Source organism: Nicotiana attenuata, unplaced genomic scaffold (assembly GCF_001879085.1).
Source record: "Nicotiana attenuata strain UT unplaced genomic scaffold, NIATTr2, whole genome shotgun sequence".
In the NCBI taxonomy this organism is placed as follows: Eukaryota; Viridiplantae; Streptophyta; class Magnoliopsida; order Solanales; family Solanaceae; genus Nicotiana; species Nicotiana attenuata.
This window is the reverse complement of record NW_017670909.1, coordinates 345,092-352,824: the sequence shown is the minus strand read 5'-3', so window position 1 is coordinate 352,824 and position 7,733 is coordinate 345,092.

Genomic DNA, 7,733 nt, shown 5'->3' with positions numbered 1-7,733 from the left:
GAATTGGAGGTGGAACCGCGAGGTAAAGCAATAGTTGACGATTAAGTGGATTTCAAGGCTTCGAGGTAAGTGTTTGGTTTAACCCTAGCTTGAGGGAATAGGAGTTGAGTCTTGTTGCTAACTGCTATGTGATCGAGTACGATGTATAGGCATGGTGACGAGTATCTATACATTGGTGTCTAGCATGACCGTGAGTCCTTATAATGTGATTATCATGAACTTATTGTGAATTTCATGTTTATTGGAGTATTTCCATATATTGTGAATAACATGTGAATGGTGATATGATAATTTGATTCCTAGGAGCATTGGCTCGAACTGTGATACGAATATTGAAAGTATATGAAATGACTTGATTCATTGAGGAGCGTCGGCTCCAGTTGTAGAACGAATTGCGAAAGTATAAGTGATAATTGAACCTCTGGAGCATCTGCTCGAGTTGTGAAAAAGAATTGTGAAGTAAAAGCGAGAAAGAGGAGAGATCATTATGTTTCCCTCTTGGTGGGCTATTGTTGGGTTGTGATTCCTCTGCATTGTGTTCTTAACGGATACTAGGGTCGCTCAGGTTAATGTTTCCTTGTGTCATATGATGACTATAGTTATAGATGGGTTGGTTGGGTGTGGTAGTCGGTTAGATATAGCTGAGGTGGTCAAGTGTGGTAATAGGTTGGTTATAGCTGTGGTAGTTAGATGTTGGAACTAATATGGTGGTTAGATATTGGAACTAATGTGGTTATAGTAATCTCCTTGCCAGAATATTTGAGATGATGTTTTGTTCCCTTACTGGGAAGTCGTTATATTGTTGTTTGTGATGGAATATGAGATAAGAAATTTCTTGGAGCTTGGGCTCCAGTGATATCGTGAGATAAGAAAAGTAAGAAAGAGAAAGCGTTGTTGATTATTCCCTTGCCGGGACGTCTGGTTGAACTTGTTGGATTCTTTCCCTTGCCGGGATGTTTGTCAAATGTTTACTTATTTTTATGCCCCTTAATTGTGACTGTTGTTTGGAAGGACAAGTCGGACTGTTAGATGATATTGAGGGTCGGGTTGCACGCCGCAACAATGATATTGAGGATCGGGTTGCACGCTGCAATAATAATATGTGAGGGTCGGGTTGCTCGCCGCAACAATGATATTGAGGATCGGGTTGCACGCCGCAACAGTAAAAGGTGAGGATCGGGTTGCGCGCCGCAACAATGATACATGATAAATGATATGGGTCGGGTTGCACGCCGCAACAGTGGTATTTGTGGAGCGGGTTGCACGCCGCTAGTAATTATGGAGCGGGTTGCACGCCGCAACAGCTATTGAGGCTATGTGTTTGTAATTGAGTATTGATTCTTTGTTCATTGTGAACCTAAGCTGTTTAGTTGTTACTCTGGATTGCTGTTAATATTGTATCTCCCCACAGCATGTTTTCCCCCTCCCATGTTGCTAGTTGTTTGGTATTTTGTTTCCGTTGTATATTTATAACTGCACAGGTTTATGTGATGTCCAGTCTAGCCTCGTCACTACTTCGTCGGGGTTAGGCTAGACACTTACCAGCACATGGGGTCGGTTGTGCTGATGCTACACTTCTGTGCATTTTTGCACAGGTCCAGGTTTTGAGGAGCAGCAGCAGTAGTAGTTCGGGAGCAGACTTTCCTATTCACGAGACTGAGGTAGCCTTGCAGGCATCCGCAGGCCCGGCGTCTCTTCTTTATATTTTCCTTTTGACTGTTGCCTCATTGTTTTTGAGACAGACAGCTGTTATATTTCTTTCAGACCTTTGTATTTAGTTTATTCTTAGTGGTTCGTGAGTAATGTGACACCAAATCTTGGGTAGAGGCTATTGTTGACTATTCCGCGTTTTGATTCAGACTTATGAATTAGACTTCCGCTATTATTATTATTAAATTTCATGTTCTACATTGATGCTATAAACTGTTAAAAAATAATTGCTTAGTGATGGGAAGGTAAATAAGTTGGCTTGCCTAGCTACCACGAGTAGGCGCCATCACGACTCCGATGGTGGGAAAATCCGGGTCGTGACAACCTTGCGTGTAGATTTTGGAGCTAATGGTGTTGTGTATGGCAGGAGCTGGCATTGAAGATGTACCTGCGTTCCGGTAAAAACAGCCTCTTGTTCTTAGTAGCTTTACATTTATAAATATGTTTATGTATGTTTCGAACAGATGATGTATTTATTTCACACCAGCTTTAGAAACTCTAAGTCTTAGAAGCTCATGATTTGAACTACCAGTCCTTAGGGAGTTGTATTAAATTCAGTTATTTCATTCTTGACTCTTATCATTATCATTATATTGTGGTTTATTGTTAATTGGCTTACCTAGAGGGTTGGGTTAGGTGCCATCACGACTAGTTAGATATTGGGTCGTGAAAAGTTGGTATCAGAGCTCTAGGTTCATAGGTTCTACGAGTCATGAGAAAGTGTCTAGTAGAGTCTTGCGGATCGGTATGATAATGTCCATACTTGTCTTCAAGAGGCTACATGGCATTTAGGATAAACATCCCATCTTTCTTTCCTTATCGTGCGATATTGGTTCAGCTTAAAGCGTATCTCTTTGAATTTTGTGCACTCACTCCTATGCGCATGTGAGCGCTCGGTATCGGCTGTACATCGACGGTTTGTAGATTCCATGGATGAGGGGCGAGATGTGTTTTCTATGTTTTGGTGATAGGCCAGTCCAGAGGACTTGAGGCCCGGTTATGACCGCAACTTAGGCTCAGTAGTTTTAGTTGTGTAAGCATGTGCTTTGGACTTCTATGTCTAGTAGTGTCCCTATAAGTGGGACAAGTCACTCGGCGAGTGGTTGGATGTCTATGTGATGAGTAGGATGTGACTACGGGATGTGCTAAGATGGTTTGAATGTGATGGGAAGAGTTTTCTAATGTGAAAAAGACTACTGCATGCTCGATTTTTGCGAATGTGTCATACAGTCTTGAGTTATGTAGGATTTTCAGAGATTCTTTCGTGTTATTTCATTGTGGAACGAAGTAGATTTTCATGTCTTGTTGATGAGTTCAGACTCAGGAAGATTAAGTGATTGCATAGTAGTTGTGGATGTGAAAGGGTATAGAGAGATGTCAGTTTGAGACTACGCAGGTGGGTTATCACCTGCGGGGTAATCTACGGATGTGTGATCCTTATGATGTTGTGTGGAGGCTTTCTTTTCTACCAGTGGGTATAGGTGTTGCGATTTAAGTTTGGATTGGTTGAGAAAGTTGACCTGACCATCACGAGGATGAATGCGAGCTTAGCAGATAATTTGAGGTACTATATGGTTTGTGTTACATGAGCTTATGAAGGATTTAGTTGAATCTCACTGCGGTATTATAGCAGTAATAGAGTATGGTCAGCAGTAATAGAGTATGGTCATTGTGAGTTATCGAGTATTTTGATCTATGACTTTGAACCAAATGGGGGAGTCTGCTATTTGATTGCATGGTTATGTGTTGTATTGGCTTCGGTCTGAGGCATATTTGCGGATCGGTTATGACTTGTAGAGGCTGGTTTGGAGGATGACTTAAGTAAGGATATTTCTGGATGCATGGTTTATTACACTTTATGGGTATATGGGAATCATGGAATGATTGAGTTGTTATTCGTGAAGGATGTAGTGCGCTGGAGTAGGAATTTTCTCGGTTGCATTAAGGCGAGGTTAATTCTTTGAGTGTCATCGTGATAATGGGGCACATGCCGTTCGACTTGTTTAGGTGGTGTGATTGAGATTCGAGCAAATTGGATGACTTTTGATAAGGTTCTAACAAATTCAAAATTTATATGTAGCAATTGGGAATTTTTTCAGATTTGTATATGGCTAGAATCTGAGTTTCGCATTGGATGGTGTTGAGACTCGCGGTATTTCTAAATCATTATGGATTCTACATTTCAGTATCAGGAAGGTAAAAGAAATAATTTTAGATTCACATTAAGTCTCTTCAGTGTGGGTGTCTCAGTTGCGGTACTTTTGGGGTGCTTAAGAGGGAATACAACGGCTTATGGGCCTTAGGCCGGTGTTTTTTTATGATAGGATCCTTTGTAGTGAGCTTTTGGTAAGGATCGTGGTGTTCTGGTAAGGAAAAATGTCAACTTGAGGTTAATTCGGAAGGAACACCGAGAAATAGGATAGTTTAGTAATAGGTTAAATCGACACGGTAATGGATATGATTCGTTCTTTGGGTACTTATGATGTGGTGAGTCTCTAGAGGAGTTTTATGGAAATACTCTTGGGTTTTGCGACCTACGTGGCTTGGTTGAGTTAGAGAGATTCAGTTCTGATGGCTTGGTTATGTGCAAATGGGGTTCGAAGAGTTCTCGATGGTTTCTACCACGGTTTGAGATGGATATTTGCTACCGGCATGAGGAGCATATTGCGTATTGTGATTTTCTCCTGGATGGGATCTAATGGAGGTTTTTGAATGATCAAGTATGTATTCTGTTGGTGACTCAGAGTTGATTATGAGATTCTCGTGATTTTTATATGATGGCATGATAGATGCGGTGTGTTATGTGGGATAGAGATTTGCATGTGCAAGGTCACGATTCAGTCTTGAAGGGAAGGTCATGAATTCTTAGATAACATGGACGATTTCAGATGACTAGATGAATGCTATTACTACTTGGTAATGCTTGAGAAGGGTGCGCATTTCAGAAGGCGCACTATTTTTGGACTTATGGATTCTTCATTTGTATTGTGGTACTCGCCTGGTTGATCGACTATTGATGTTCGTATTTTGCTATGTGGAATGGAAGAATTATAGAAGTATTTCTCGTGGAGATGATTATGTATGAGAGATGTGTTAGTCATTCGAGTGGTGGAGTTGGGATCGACTATGGTGATTCATGTGTTCTATGGATTTGGAGACTGGGAGTCCTCAGAAGTAGATTATTTCAGGGTTGCGGACTGTGAAGATATGGTCAAAGTTAGCTAGATGGCAGTACGTGCTATGGTTAGGTAATTCTGGACTTTTGGAGGGCCATTAATCCATTTGGGGATGGCCAGAGTTGATTTGGAGCCCATTGGTAGGCTCAATGAGGATGTGTATTCTACACCGAGTCAGATTTGTTGACTCAACACCGTTATTGTTGAAAGGTATATCATTCGGTTAGAGTTGATCTTGTTCGTGTTCTGATATGTTCTATGTGTTACTTTTCTATGCTACAAGGGGTTGTGTTTTGTTGGTTATATGCATACCCGATGTGGTTCTGTTTGGGCCTTGTAGCGGAATTAGAGCGAAATGGTTGTTGGGGTGTTGAATGGTTGATTGGGCCTTGGTTATGGTCTTTTCGAGCTGTGGTATATTGTGTTATTCGCTTTTCCATGGTTATGGTGATGCACTTCGTGTGCTTGATGTTGAATTGCGTGTTGTTGTTGATTTTAAGCATTGTGGCTTGAGGTGTTTCATATAGATCGATGTTCGGATTGGGCCATGCATCGTAGCGATGTTATGCTAGGATATGATCCTTTGTGCTTATTTCATGTGCTATGTTTCCCCTTGTATGGTGGGTTGATTGCATCGCGCTTCGTGCTGGTATTTGTTGAGTTGACGTGATGGTTTCTTCATTTCCATTCTCTTTCCATCATTGGGTATATTTGAGTTATCGTTCGTTGGTGCACAAATTGCATAGTATGTGGCTCTAAGTATGATTTGTGTGACAGGCCGGTCGAGTAGCTTGTACTGGATGAGGTGAGGCTATTGGGCCTGAATCGAGTGCCATCGGATTTGATTAAGGTATGTTTGCAAGAATTGTGTCACTAGTCGGCTTAGATTTTGGCTATGGTTCTTATTGGGCAAGAGAGCTCCACGACTTGTTAATCTAATAGGTAGTTATGAGTTTCTGTATGTTTCTTTCATCATTGGCAGTGTACGAAGGTTCAGGACAAGATTTTAGTTGATATGAGGTTTGTTACCGGTGTCCGATTGGTTATCGAGCATCTATTGCGGTAGGAAGTTATTTCTATGAGTATTTGAGTTATGTGGTATATCATGTGATTATGTCTTGAGATATGTTATGGATTGATACAACTTGTTCAGAGTTTACGGAGCATAGATGCAAGAATCAGGTCATATAACGAGTTCCAAATGTTGGGGATTTGGTTTTAAGGTTTATGGACTAAGGTTGAAGTAAGGATCCTCTATTAGGTGGTGTTGCCGGGCTTATATGGATTGGGGTGACATGGGATCACCCACGGTTATGTGTATGGTGAGGGTATATGGCGACTTGACAGCATTGGTACGACTCTTGGCACGCTCGAGGACGAACGTATGTTTAAGTGGGGGAGAATGTAATGACCGGACCGGTCGTTTTGAGCTTCAGCATTCTATTCGGTGGTTTGAGACTTTGAGTAGCTTCATATTATGAATTATGACTTGCGTGTATGGTTGGTTTCGATTTTCATGAGGTTTGGGATTGATTTAGAAGAATGATTCTCGTTTTAGAAGCTTTAAGTTGGAAGAGTTGACCAAGGTTTGAATTTTGGGTAAACGGACTCGAAATCAGGTCTTAATTATTCCAATAAGTTTTTATGATAATTTTGACATGCCCACAAAGTTTGGTTAAATTCCGATGACTTTTGGATAAGTTTGGGTTGTATGGTGATTGATTTCGGTTTCGACGTCGATTTGAGCATAAATGTTACTGTATTGAGCAAACGGCCTTTGATTCGTGTTCTGACTAAACCATTATATCCGTATCGTAATTTTGGAACAACAACAACTCGAATCATCAAGTTTCGACATCGTATGAGGAATTTATGATCATTTTACTAAGAATTGGGTTGATAGATTTTTCAGATTAATTACGAAATTGCCACTGAATTCGTGTTTAAAAATCTGAACTATTTTCAAATATTGAAACCAGCATATCTCCTTCATTATAAGGTCAAATAGAGTGATTCAAAAGCCTAACTTGACTGAAATTTTACGAGCAATCCATTGGAGATATCAAAAGCAAGTTTCAGGATCGTTTGGCATAAGAAACAAGGTAGAACAGCTGGGTAGAAGCATATTATATTGAGAGTTTGTTCATTTGGTCATATTTTGAGTTGGGGAGCTCGGATTTGGGCGATTTTGGAGGCGGTTTTCACCATATGTATTAGTGTAAGCGTTATATACTCAGTTTTGGTTTTATTTTATAAATCTATCTTCATTTTTGGTATTTGATTGATGATTTCAAAGTGAAATTTGATGGTTTTTGTCTAAAATTTCATAAAGTGAATCTTTGAGTTTTGAACATCGATTCGGAGTCGGATTTGAGTAAAACTAGTATGGTTGGACTCGTAATTCAATGGGTTATCGGATTTTATAAGTTTCATCGGATTCCAAGGTGCGAGCCCGGGTTTGACTTTTTGGTTAACTTTGGACTTTTGATTAAAGAGTCGACCTTTATCGATTGGGTTTGTTTTCTTTTGCATTATTTGACGTTCTCGAGTTACTTTTGGCTAGTTTTGAGCCATTCGGAGGTTGGTACGCGCGAGATGGCATTTCTAGAGTATTGTGTGTCTTGCTTGGGGCCGTGATGGCACCTAACATCAACTTGCTAGACAAGCCACCATTAGCTACGAAATTAACCAATTAAAATTTAAAAGAAGAATATTAATAACTAACAACTGAAATACTCTAAAATACATATAATAAATCAATAAGTAACCTTGTTTATACTAATCCCAGAAATCCGGAGTCACAAGTACATGAGCATGAATGCTACAAATATAGTCTGAAATGAAATA